This window comes from Cryptomeria japonica, chromosome 3 (genome assembly GCF_030272615.1).
Source record: "Cryptomeria japonica chromosome 3, Sugi_1.0, whole genome shotgun sequence".
In the NCBI taxonomy this organism is placed as follows: domain Eukaryota; kingdom Viridiplantae; phylum Streptophyta; class Pinopsida; order Cupressales; family Cupressaceae; genus Cryptomeria; species Cryptomeria japonica.
Window position 1 is genome coordinate 368,182,703 of NC_081407.1, and position 13,654 is coordinate 368,196,356.

Genomic DNA, 13,654 nt, shown 5'->3' on the forward strand with positions numbered 1-13,654 from the left:
TCCTCATTGAAGACTGGGGCAAACTCTTTGTCTATCCCCCTTCTATCGATTTTGTTGCTTTTGGATGTTTTTGTTTAAGAATCTAATTTACTACTAGTTGTTTTTGATATACTCTCATACTATTATTAAAAGGGTTCTAGCATTGTTAGTGTGTTATTGATTGTTTTTCGACTTGACTGGTTGCCTTTGTAAATTTTTATTTAAAAGGCCAACACCTTGGTATAACCAATTTTATATATATCAAAAATATTAATTTTTATTTTTTTTTAATTTAGTGGTATGATATAAGTTTTGTGTATACCAACCTCCTTGAAGTTACGCCTCATGTTACAATTTTATTTTTTTCATTTTAATTCAACTCATTTTTCTCTTATATATATTTTTGGGTCAATTTAAAATGTACCCACATTTAAATGAATGTTATTAATAATTACGATCTAATGTTTGGATAATCATTCTAATGGATCTCAAATTTTAACACAGTTGTACCTATAGGATAATTGTTCTTTTCCCTATCCTCTAGCTATGGTTGGCATTACTATTTCAATGAGTGATAATGTTTTTCATGTTGTTTGAATCTCTATGCTAGATTATCCTTGAAATTATTTGTATACTTGCACAAAATCTTTCAATATATTGTTGGATAGATTGATTTCTATAGAAAATGAAATTACTAAGATCTTCTAATTTAAATATTGTTGTAGATAGACATTTGTAGTTCTTTAAAAGGATTATACAACTAGGCCTTTGGATTAGGGTAAATACACATACCAAGTCTATACATGTAGTAGTCATGGATTACAATAAATGTCACAATCCTATTTTTTAAACATTATTTATATTTTATTCATTTGTTCAAGTTTTCAATTCTTCAAAGCGGAGATGTAGAGAGGAATTTTGAATTCTCCTTTAGGCGGGAAACCCTGTGTTGGCCCTGCAATCTAGGATGCTAGCCGTAAGGACAGATAACACGAAGCTCCTAAAATTGTAGATCCTCAGGAGGATGGCAAGGATCCAGTCATAGGAGACCCACAAGGGGGTGACAAACCCTTGGATCTGGGTGGAGGGGGAACAACATGTGATGGAGAGTTCTTAAGAAAGGGGCCTAATTGGGTGGACACGTCTCACCCCTAGTCCTCTTTGTTTGGCATCAAAACATGTGGGAAGTCTTCTCTCCCTGATGTACGCAATATTTTTGACCCTGAGAAAGAGAAATTTGCTATCGAAGTCCTAGATTCAGTGATCGAGCATAATATTGCTTTGATGGCCCTGACTCTGGACGGTAAATTTCTGGGTCCTAGACCTAATATTGATGTCGTTAGGGAGTATGCTAGAAAAAAGTGGGTTCTTAAGGGACATGTGGAAATAACAGCTATTCTGAAAGGGGCTCTTTCCCTCAAATTTTCCTATGAAGAAGACATGACTAAGATTCTTTGTGGTGGACCTTGGATGATTGGGAAAACCACTTTGGTGCTTCAGAAGTGATCACCATTGTTGGATCTTAATGATCCCTTATTTTCTCAAGCCCCTCTCTAGGTAAGACTCCTGGGTCTGCCCCTAGAATTTTAGGTTGAAGATGCCTTTAATGGTTTGGCCTATTCCTTTGGTGAACTCCTCTCCATTGATCCCACTATAGCAACTAGAAGATGACTTACCTCTATAAGAATTTGTGTGGGTGTCTCTCAATGAACTAATATGCCTCTCTGCATTGAGATTAACTATAGGCTTGGGAAATGGATCCAGCCATTAGAATATGAGAGCGTTCCATTTGTGTGTTTCCATTGCAAAAAAGATGGACATATTGCCAAGAAATGCCCCTTGCAAGCTGAAAATGATAAAGCCAGAAAAGATAAGAGGTTGTAGTGGAAAGATAAAAATACCAAAAAGAAGGAAGCAGATATACAAAATGCCATTATTTTCTGATACCTTTGATCAAAAGGAAAATGATAATATGGTTTGTACTGAGGAATCAAAGAAGGAAGATTTCGAAGGTGATTAGGCCAAATCTGATGAAGGAGAAAATCCTAGCCCCAATTGGGATGAGTAGAAGGATGAAGAACTAGAGGAAGGTGAAATCCATCTTGATCTGCAAGCTAACAATGTGGAGGAGGACTCTAACTCTATTTCTAAGGACTCGAATAATGAGGAGCCTTATCCTAGGTTTGAAGATGCCCAACAATGCAATATTATTGGTGGAAACTCCTCTTTTAATCCTAGAAGTTTGTTGAGTATGTTAAATCCATTTTTCTGTTGTCACCGTTAAATCCATTTTTCTGTTGTCACCGTTAAATCCATTTTTCTGTTGTCACCGACAACTTCTCTTCTCAACATAAGCTCTAAATGTGCAGATGAAGAAGGAAAATTTGATGCTTTGCAAAAAGCACCTGCCCATAACCCTATGGATGATGAAATATAGATCAATGATGTCATAGAGTAAAAGCGGGTAGGAAAAAAGGGTCCCAAATCTACACCCCAGACTACTCCTGTGAAAACCAAGGGGAGGACCAAAGGTGATGTGGGTTCAAATCCACCAATTCCAGGAAGGAGATCAGCTAGTCAAATGAGGGAGCTGGAAACCAGGAAGAATATAGCGGATGGTACCTAGTTGACCATCCATGACGTATGCTATTTTAAACAAATATGAAGATTATTTCATGGAACATTCATGGACTTAATGGTCTACATAAATAAGAGATTCTCAGGAACTTAGTCAGGGATCATAAACTTGATATTATTTTAATTCCAGAAACTAAAATGCCTATGGATAAAGTGGAAAAAATCAAAGTGTTTAAGAACTGTGGGGTTTTTGGGGGTAGCTTAGATGGTGCCTTTGGAGGTATTGCTCTCTTTTGGAACCTTCAACACGTCCAGGGGAATCTAGTTTGGCTTGACAATAATATGATATTTATTAGATTTCATCACATTAAAGATGGGACTACTTGGCTTTTATCTAATATCCATGCCCTGAGTTCTAAACTTGGAAGAAGTAGATTCTAGAAAAATTTAGAGTCTATTAGAACTTGATTCAATTCTTAAGGTTGGCTGGTGATGGGAAAATTTAACACTCCTCTCAAGGAGAATGAGAAATTTGGGGGGATTCCTTCTCAGCTTGATGGTAGGATGGATTTGATGAACTTCATTGATAATCAAGCCCTCCATGATGTGGATCTGCAGGGTGCTAATTATTCTTGGACTAATAGAACAACTAGCTCTGATCTTATCTAGGTGAGACTTGACAGGGCCCTTATCTCTAATGATTGATTCAATCATTACATCTGTTCCTTAAATGCACTTCTTCGTATTGGCTTAGACCACTATCTTATTTCTTTTGTGGAATACCCCATCTCTGGGAGGAGAAAGTTCACCTTCAAATTTAAAAAGATGTGGATGAGCCACCCCAAGCTTGAGGAAGCTATTAAAGATTGGTGGAACATTTTGGTGGAGGGATCTGCCATGTTTTGGGAGGCCAAAAAGTTAAGGCATGTGAAGGACAAGGTTAAGAGATGGAACAAGGAAGTTTTTGGTGACATCTTTGCCTCTAAATATGTGATCCAACTTGATCTTAAGAATATTTAGGCCAAAATCCAAGATAATGGGTATAGTGAGGTCTCTATCAGTTCTGAGAATGAGATATTATCTAAGTATCATGATATCATTAAAAAAGAACAGATATTCAAGAAGTAACACTCCCATTCTCTATGGCTTAAGGAAGGTGATAAGAATACAAGATTCTTTCATATGACTGCCATGAAACACAAGGCAACCAATAGAATATCAAAAATGTCCATAGGAGGGACTTTGTTCTTTGAGGAAGATGAAATAAAAAAGGAAGCTACATCCTACTTCTTGTCTCTCTTGTCGGTGGATTGCAATCTAGATAAAAGTGCGCAAGACTTATTCCTTACTGCTATCCCAAAGATGATTGGGAGAGACCAGAATAAAATTCTCTCTGCTATCCCTTCTGATGCTGAGATCAAGCAAGTTGTCTTTTCCTTTGAAGACAATAAAGCCCGTGGCCTAGATGGCTTCCCGATGTTCTTATTTTAGTGATTTTGGCACATCATTAACTAGGACATTGCTAAGGGTGTTAAAGAATTATTTGGATCGACTAAGCTAATTTTGAAAGAAATCAATGCCACATTTTTGGTCCTTATCCCTAAGACCTCGGGAGATGACTCTATGGAGCTTTTTAGATCAATTAGTCTATGCAATTACTTTTACAATATTATATCTAAGGTTCTCACCCTTAGATTTCTCTCCATTCTTCCGGATACCATTTCTCCACAACAGACCAGATTCATTCCTGGAAGGCAGATTCTGGATTCCATCATATTGGTCCATGAGGATATTCACTCCCTCGAAGTCTCCAAAAACCAAGGTTTCCTAATGAAACTTGACATGTTGAAGGCTTATGATCGGGTGGATTGGTGCTTTCTTCTCATAATCCTTAAAGCTTTTGGATTTGGTGAGAGAGTGATTTAGATGACCTCCCAACTGATCTCTACTCCATCACTATCAGTTATTGTCAATGGTTCTCCTACCCCCTTCTTCAGTTCTTCAAGGGGTCTGAGACAAGGGGATCATATATCTCCTATTTTGTTTGTTCTCTTGGCTGAAAGTATGGGTAGATATATCAACAAACTTATTTATGAAGGTCATCTGAAAGGTGCCAAACCATCGACGGCTGACAAGATCTACTCCCATCAATAATTTGTTGATGACACGGTGTTGATGGGCACATCTACTATCAAGGAAGCCAAAACCCTAATATCAGATCTGGTCAACTATTGCCAAGCCACCGGTCAGCTGATTAACTAGATGAAAATCTCCCTCTTCTTCCTCAACACTCTTGAAGACAAGCAAAGAAGAATTGCTAGAATTTTGGATTGTCAGATCAGCTTGCTCCCCTCTATCTACTTGGGTCTCCCTCTGTGTAGAAAGTCCCCTGAGACATTTTGGAGTAGCTTGGTGGATAGTGTGTGCGAGAAATGTGGGCGACATAAACATAAAAGTCTAATTTCAAAGTGTCCACACACCAATGGGACTGTTGGTGCAAGTTATAGGAGCTATATTGAATATCTCAACTTCCCAAGGGGCATTCCATTGTTCTTTATCTCACAGGATCCCTGAAGTCAATGTCTTTGCTCTCAGATCACTGACCAAAGTGACTTAGGAATGACAACTCCAAGAATGAGTGATTTTTTCTTATAAGTATGAATGCATTCCTACAACATGTATAATATTGAAACTAGAATGATTTAAACTAGTATGAATATGATGCTATGATAAAGATTAGTGTAGACACCCAAAATTGTCATGATTAATTAAATAAATATTTTATTTATTTAATTATCTAAGCCTAATTCTTCTATTAATTAAATAAATCTTTATTTATTTAATTAATTCATTTATCCTCTTCTAGCCTTATTTCTCATTTAAATAAATACATTTATTTATTTAAATTACCCTTTCCTAAATTAAATAAATATTTTATTTATTTAATTGTCCTATTTCTTCTATTAATTAAATAAATCTTTATTTATTTAATTAATTCATTATCTTTTTCTAGACATGACACATGTCATTCATCTCTTAACTCATACACTACCTACCCCTTTCATTATTTTACTATTTCTTCTACCTACCCTCTAATCCTAGCCGACCTCTCTTTTTACACCTCTCAATCTTAACCCTCCATTTCATATTGTGTCTTCTATTTAAGAAGATGCTTTCTTCATTATCAAACCCTAATCAAGCATTCTAATGATCCTAATGAGCTAACTACTTGATCAATTGACTACACTACGATCCTACTTGCAACCACATTCCGTTCTTTGTTGAGCTCTTGTGCATATAAAATCTGAGAGCAAATATATCAAGCAAGATCAATGGAGATAGGAAGAATGGAGATCAAAACCCTATTGGACATGTGATTGGTATAATCTTTGTGATTTTGAATTATTTGCATTGTCTTAGGTAATCTTCATATGTTATGGTGGATCTTTGTTCATTGTTAGGCTAGGGTTTAGTGGTTGGATCCATTTAGTCTTTCAATATTGTTATTATTGTATCCATTTTCACCATAAACATTTTGGCATGCCCGGTGGGACCCTTGTCCCTTTGCATTTAACATTTTTGTTGCAGATTTTGCATTTTTGAAGTTGCAGATCGGACATTTTCCGACGGCATTTTAGGTATTTCCGCGTCTGCGAGCATTCGGATCGCGTCTTTGAGTTTCAGAAGCGTCTGCGAGATCAGGAATTGCGTCTGTTTTTTTGTCAAAATTTATTTTGCAGGTTTCCGGAAGCTGCGTCTGTGTTTTATAACCGCGTCTGAGAAGTCTCTACCCGCGTCTGCGTTTGGAAAAAGCGTCTGTGTTCTCTGAGCGCGTCTATACATCACAGAACCACATCTGTGTCTGGTATAGTAGCGTCTTTGTTTACTGTTTTGAAAATTTTCAATTTTTCTTTGATCCGGGTTTTCGGATTTCACGCTTAGGGTTTCAGATCTGGTTTATTTTTGCACTAATCCTTGCAGATCTAGCTAATCAAGTTGTGCAGCTTGCTTTGGGGAGCAAAAACGTTTTTGTTGAAGGCCCCTTTTCACAAAGTCTTTTGGGTTTTTCTAAAATTTACTTAACTTGTGTGCTTGCAGGAAGGGGTTATCATTTGAAACAACCCAAACTACTAACAAATTTTGTTGCAGGGCCTTGGCTAGGGTTTTTGTAATTTTGTTGTGTGCCTTGTTTTCATAGATTAGCAAACACTTCCATTGGTGCACTAAAATTGAATCATTGTCTTTTGTGTCTTGAGCAATAGGCTCTTTTTGTTTAATCTTTAGAGGGCCTATCTTCCCGTGTGGTCATTAGGACTACTAGTGAGAAGAGAACGACCCAAGTGGTAGCGAGGAAAACCCACCTCATCCGAACCACTATAATCAAATGTATTCATGGTGAAAACTATGGATAACGTGTGCTGATTAGTTCATAGCGACACTATGTCTCCCCATAAACCCGTTTGATCAAATTTATTTGATCATTTGTAGGGCGTAACCCCTACCGGCTGGGAGCCTTCTGTATTTACAGAGCTGAAAGTGCCGCATGTATGGCCACACGAGCAGATGCCCTTACTAGCACCATTTTGTTTTAGAGGCCCAAATCCTTCTAGTTGTTGGGGCAGGAGGTCGGACCTCTGGTAGCGGCCCACACACATACGGTTCTTAGTAGAGATACAAAGTTTGCCATGGGGAGTTTTCATGGGGACTGATGCTTGGCTGACCTGAGAAGTGAGTGCCAAGGGTGGAGCCAGTGAGGTCAAGCATCTAAGTATCCGCTCTGAATAGCGTAGCCTTGGGGGTAAAACCCCATGTGGGATCAACAACTATTGTCTTGGCCAGCCATAAGAATTGTGCTTGTCTTGTGCTAAACATTCAAAACAATCAAGACCAAACAACAAAACATTGTGTCTTTTGTGTCTTCAAGTGTATGCAAAACAATTTTACACCAAACAACACACTTTTGGAGTCTAAACACTAGCAAACATTGAGTCCTCATCAACATTGTGTCCTCTTGTCACGAAAAACAGTCAAACAGTCAGATTTGGTCACAACAAAACAACTTCACAGATTGGAAAAATTGCACGAAATTTACAGAAACGCGTCTGTGTCTGTTTTAACCGTGTCTGGGTCATCTAAGCGCGTCTGTGAAGGGAAGAATAGCCTTCTGTGTTTTTAGAAGCGTCTGTGTCGAACAGAGACACGTCTGTGCAGTATACAGTCGCGTCTGTGTCCAGAAGGGCAAAAAAACTTTACAGTCCAGCAAACATCAACAAAAAAAATCGCAGAAGCGCGTCTGGGTTAAACATAGTAGCGTCTGTGTCAGGAAACCGCATCTGTGAAGGATATAGTCGCGTCTGTGTTCAAAATTGCAAAAAAAAAAAAATTTCAGAGTCCAACAAACAAAAGAAATCAGTTTCGGAATACTTGAGCTTCCTAGGTTGTCTCTTCAGGTTTCATCTAGCATTCAACCTGTCCTAAGGTCTCATATAGTCCATCATTGCTTCACATCTCATTTTACATTCATACTTGTCTAAACTTGGGTCAAAAAGGTCACTTGCTTGTCCTCACTATACTTTTTCAACACACTACATACAACTACACTTTGCTAAGTGGTCCCTCATCAAGGTTTCTTACCTTTGGGTCTCATTTGGTCTTACTTAGAGTCAAGGTCAGCTTACCTCATCAAGAGAAACTATCCTCTCTTTGGAAGTCACACCTACTCTACTACATACATACTTGGTCTTACACTTTGGACATTGCAAGTACACCTCAAGATTCATTTACACTCCATACAACTCTTGGTCTTCCATACTCTTTTCATTTTCCATCTAGTCTCTCACATCTTGGTCAAATACCTAGTTCATGGTTGAAACCCGTCTTCAAAAATCTAGGAGAATAGCCAAAGAAGCTCAAGAATCCGCAAACATGAGTTCTTATGAGTATGACAATGATTTATTTTTCAATCTTGAGCACACTACATTGCCTGACATGGATGTTTCTAGACACATTCCAAATGTTGAGAACGCAGACACTACAAACAACAAGGCTACACACAATGACAATGTGGACAACTTTTCAATACAATCAGCAGACATAGAAGAATCCATAATGAATCCTCATTTCAATAGATTGGTTGAAGAGATAATGAAGAGGGATATACAATACTTCTTACACATGATGGCACAAAGTGGAGCTAAAATACCTCATGATTTTGACATGTCTCAAATAATGGAACATAGACCTTTGCAACAACCTCACTCCAATATGGATCAAAGGAGACCTAATAGTGGAGGAAATAGAGCACCGAATATGATGCTAGAGTCACCATTAGTTTTACTTCAAAAACCAGAAATCCCACATACACAAGCTCAAACATATGATACTTACCTTCGAAGACCATTATGGAAGTCTTATGCAGATAGATATGCTCAATCACATGCTCAAGCTATGGATCAATCAAAACAAGTGGACATTCAAAGGCATACTCAAAATTTGGACACAAGGAAACCTCATGTCAAATTTGGGGGCAACACAATAGAACATGACATGCCTATAGAATATGGTATACATGCACAAAATAGATATGGGGTTCCTAAACATGAAGCTATACCAAGTGCTCCATATATGCCGCATCAATATAGACCTCCATATGAACATGTCTACGATCAGTATCATCCATACATGCAACAAGCTCCTCCTCAAATTGGCATCCCAAACATGGGGTATGCTACAAGAAATAGATCTCCTCCCAAGAGCAATTTGGAGAAACAAATCAGAGATTTACAAAAGAAAATGGAGGACATGAGTACACCAAAACCAACATACACTATGAGAGATATATGTCCTTATCCATTTGATAAGAGCATCCCAATGCCTCCATTTCTTGCACACTTTGTGACACCAAAATTTGATAAGTATAGAGGAAAAGGAGACCCCAAGGCACACATAAGACAATTTTTCACAGCTTGCATTGAGGTAGCGGCAGAAGAAACATATTTGATGAGGTTATTCCCGCAGAGCTTAGGCGATCAAGCTATGGAATGGTTTTCTCAATTACCTCCCGATATTAAGTCATGGGGCAACTTAGCAGAGGCATTCATTCAGCATTTCTCCTACAACATGGAAATAGATATCTCAGTCACTACTTTGTGCAATACTAAGCAAAAAGAGGGAGAATCTTTTGCGTCATTTTTACAAAGATGGAGAAATCTAGCTAGCAGATGTTCTTGCGAAATCCCACAGAAACAAATGGTAGAAATGTTCACTCAAAACGTTAACAAGGACATTGGATATGATCTCAGGAAAGCTTGTTTATCTACATTCAAGGATGTTATTGAAAAGGGCTTAGCAACAGAAAAGGTCCTAATTGAACAAGGAGTCATCAAGCTATTCAAGGAAAACAAAGATGACTTTAAAGGAAAAGACAAGCCAAGATTTTGGAATAAAAACAAGAACATAGTTAATGATGGTGTTGTTGATGCCAATACAGTAAGACCCAAGTTCATCTTTTCAGGATCAAGTTCTACAAACAATCAAGTGAATACTCAAACAACTTCCAGATCACAAAGGAAGTACACTCCATTGGGAGAACCACTTGAATCAGTCTTCAAAAAGCTAGTGGCAAACAAAGTGATCACAGTTCCAGATTTTCCTCCATATGAACCAAAGGTCAAACCAAATTGGTGGAAAGATGATGAGTATTGTGAGTTTCATAAGAGCAAGGGTCATAAGACGGGAAATTGCCATCGACTGAAGAATATTGTGCAAGATCTCATTGATAGAGGTGACATTGAGATTGAGGGACATTCGTCTAATCAAGAACATGAGATGTTTAAGGAACCATTCCCAAAGCATGACAAAGGAAAAGCCCAAGTCATAGATGATCAGGCCAACTATACTAGAGCACCTTATAATTATGGTTCTACTATCAATCACATCTCAATGGACAATCATATCTCTACGATTACCATCAAGAACAAAAATCCTGAGAATCCTCCTCAGAGACCCAAGATTGTCCTAAAAGGCATTGGATCTTCTTCCGAACCTACCTCTGAATGTCATGTTACAACCCGTCGAGGTAAATTCACCTTGCAAGGTGCTCCAGCTAAAAACACTGCTTCCTCATCTACTAAGCCTGAGTATGACCTTGTAGAACAGTTAGGGAGGACACCCGCGCTCATCTCCATCCTTGAGCTCTTACGCATATCCCCTGCTCATAAGGCTATTCTTGACAAAATTTTGAGAGACACTGCCGTCCCTACTGATCTGAACGTGGACCAGTTTCAAGCCATGGTGGGATACCTTTCCATTCCACATTCCCTTACATTCACAGAAGCCGATGACGCCTCCATAAGTCAGCCACATAATGCACCATTACATATTGAAGCCTTCATACACAAGCATCGAATAAAGCGAGTCCTGATAGATGGAGGAGCTGGTCTAAACATTTGTACATTGAGCACCATTAAACAATTGGGATATTTTGACAAAGCTGTGAATTCTACAAATCAAATCACCATCAAGGCCTATGATGATGAAGAACGCTCATCCAAGGGCACGGTCACCTTACCTCTAAGAATTGGGCCAGTCACAAAGGATGTGGTTTGTCAAGTCCTAGATCTAGATCTCACATACAACATATTGCTAGGACGTCCTTGGATTCATGAAATGAGGGCAGTCCCATCAACATATCATCAATGCATTAAGTTTCCTCATAATGGAGTCGAGGTAACAGTCAACGGTGATCCAAATCCGTTCATATATTGCAATAACTTGAGATCACACACTGAGACCATCATTCCCAGTAATCATGAGGCTACTCCTTCTTCGGCATACATTGATCCTGAGTCATTGAAACCTTCGACCTCAAGACAAGATGAACTTAAAGGCAAATTTCAAGACAGAGGCATGGGAAAATACACTCTAAATCAGACCATGTTTTTACGACAAGTCATGAGCTCTCCAAAAGAATTTGGAAGGCCACATCCTAACAAGCAAATCTCCATCATGATACTCAAATGGGATCCTACTACCTTTCAAAGATGGGGCGAATTGGAAGAGGAAGATTTATACAAAATTCTCTACAAAGACATTGAAAATGACACACATGATCAGATCAATATACCCTGTGAGAAATATGGCAAAGGCTTCAAGATTCTACAAAATTTCGGGTATGATGGAAAAAGCCCTCTTGGGTTACGCAAAGAAGGCATCATGGAACCCCTACAACCTGAATTGACTGTAAAAAGAGAACGCTCAAAGGGACTTGGTTTTCTGACTTCCAAAATACACACTAAAAGGACAGAAGAGGCATCGCAAAGCAAAGTTGCCAAAGTTCAACAAGAAGATTACTATTCCACAGATTCCAACGAATGGGAATGGGGTTCACACAAATCCTCCAGTGACTATGAGCTCACTGAGACATTCAGAGAGCCAGATGAACCAACAGAAGAAGAGGAATTTTACAAAAAATTCAGAGTTGGTCAAGAAACAACTCATAGGGATTTCCCACAGTCTTCGTTTCAAGGTCTTAGGTCGAAATCACATAGGATGAGGACACCTATCCTAGAATATGCTACTAGTGATGACAATTTGGATTCGCTTGCGATCGAAACTGATGAGGAGAGTGCCATCGATGACCTCGACGATTGCCTCGATATACCCGAATATAACCACATCTTCACTCTTCGCCCTGCAAATTCCGAAAACATTAAAGACCTTCCCCTTGTTCATCCCCAACTCATTGACTGGGATCATGAAGGACCAGCACAATTTGATACATTTCAAAATGACGAAGCCATTATCGACTACCTTGGCATACGAAATGATCTTCCCCCTGGAGACCACAAAGCAGGATACACCATAGAACTCAACAACGTGGCATATTTTGGTGAGGGTGTCGGACCTTCCAGTCGCAAAAATGTGAAAATAAGAACAAAACAAGGGTCTTATGGCGAAAACCACACTATGGCGCTATCTGACTCCAAAAAAGTAAAAAGAAAGGACGTATCTGAGGGCGAAAACCTCTTTGAGGACCTGAAGATGGAAGGCTCGACATTCTCCCAGCATCATATGAGGAAAAATCATCCATGTTGGTAGAGGAGACTATAAAGACAAACATTGGTACAGAAGAGGTTCCACACAACATATTCCTGGCTCAATCATTGACAGAGTCTGAGAGGGCAAAATTCATAAGCTTCTTCAAGGAACGACAAGTCAACTTTGCATGGTCATATGCTGATATGCCTGGACTAGATCCGGATTTGGTAATGCATCATTTGACAGTCAAACCAGGGGCAAAGCCAGTGAAACAGAAATTAAGGAAAATGCATCCACAAGTGGCATTACTAGTCAAAGCAGAGCTGGAGAAATTATTGGATGTCGGATTCATACGCCCAATTGATTATCCCGAATGGATCTCTAATTTAGTACCTGTCAGCAAACCAGATCGCAGCATCAGAATATGTACAGATTTCAGAGACATCAACAAAGCTTGTCCAAAGGATGACTTCCCATTACCAAACATTGACTTGATTGTTGATCTCACAGTAGGTCATGAAATGCTATCATTAATGGATGGGTTTTCTGGTTATAATCAAATCAGGATTGCACCCAAAGATCAACACAAAACATCATTCACTTGTCCATGGGGAACTTTCTGTTGGAATGTCATGCCCTTTGGGCTAAAAAATGCAGGTGCTACATATCAAAGAGCAATGACCACTATCTTTCATGATCTCATGCACATAACCGTGGAAGATTATGTTGATGATCTCTTGGGTAAATCAATAGACAGAGATACACATTTGGACATACTTTCAGTTGTCTTTGATCGGTTGGAAAAATACAAGGTAAGATTAAACCCCAAGAAATGTGTCTTTGGAGTAACCTCTGGGAAGCTCCTAGGATTCATTGTGTCCAAAAGAGGAATCAAAGCCGATCCAGCAAAAGTCAAGGCTATCTTGGACATGCCGCCACCCAGAAATATCAGTCAACTCCGATCCTTACAAGGGAGACTCGAGTCCATACGAAGATTCATAGCACAACTTGCAGATAAGTGTAATCCTTTCCAGCACTTGCTACATAAAAACATCAAATT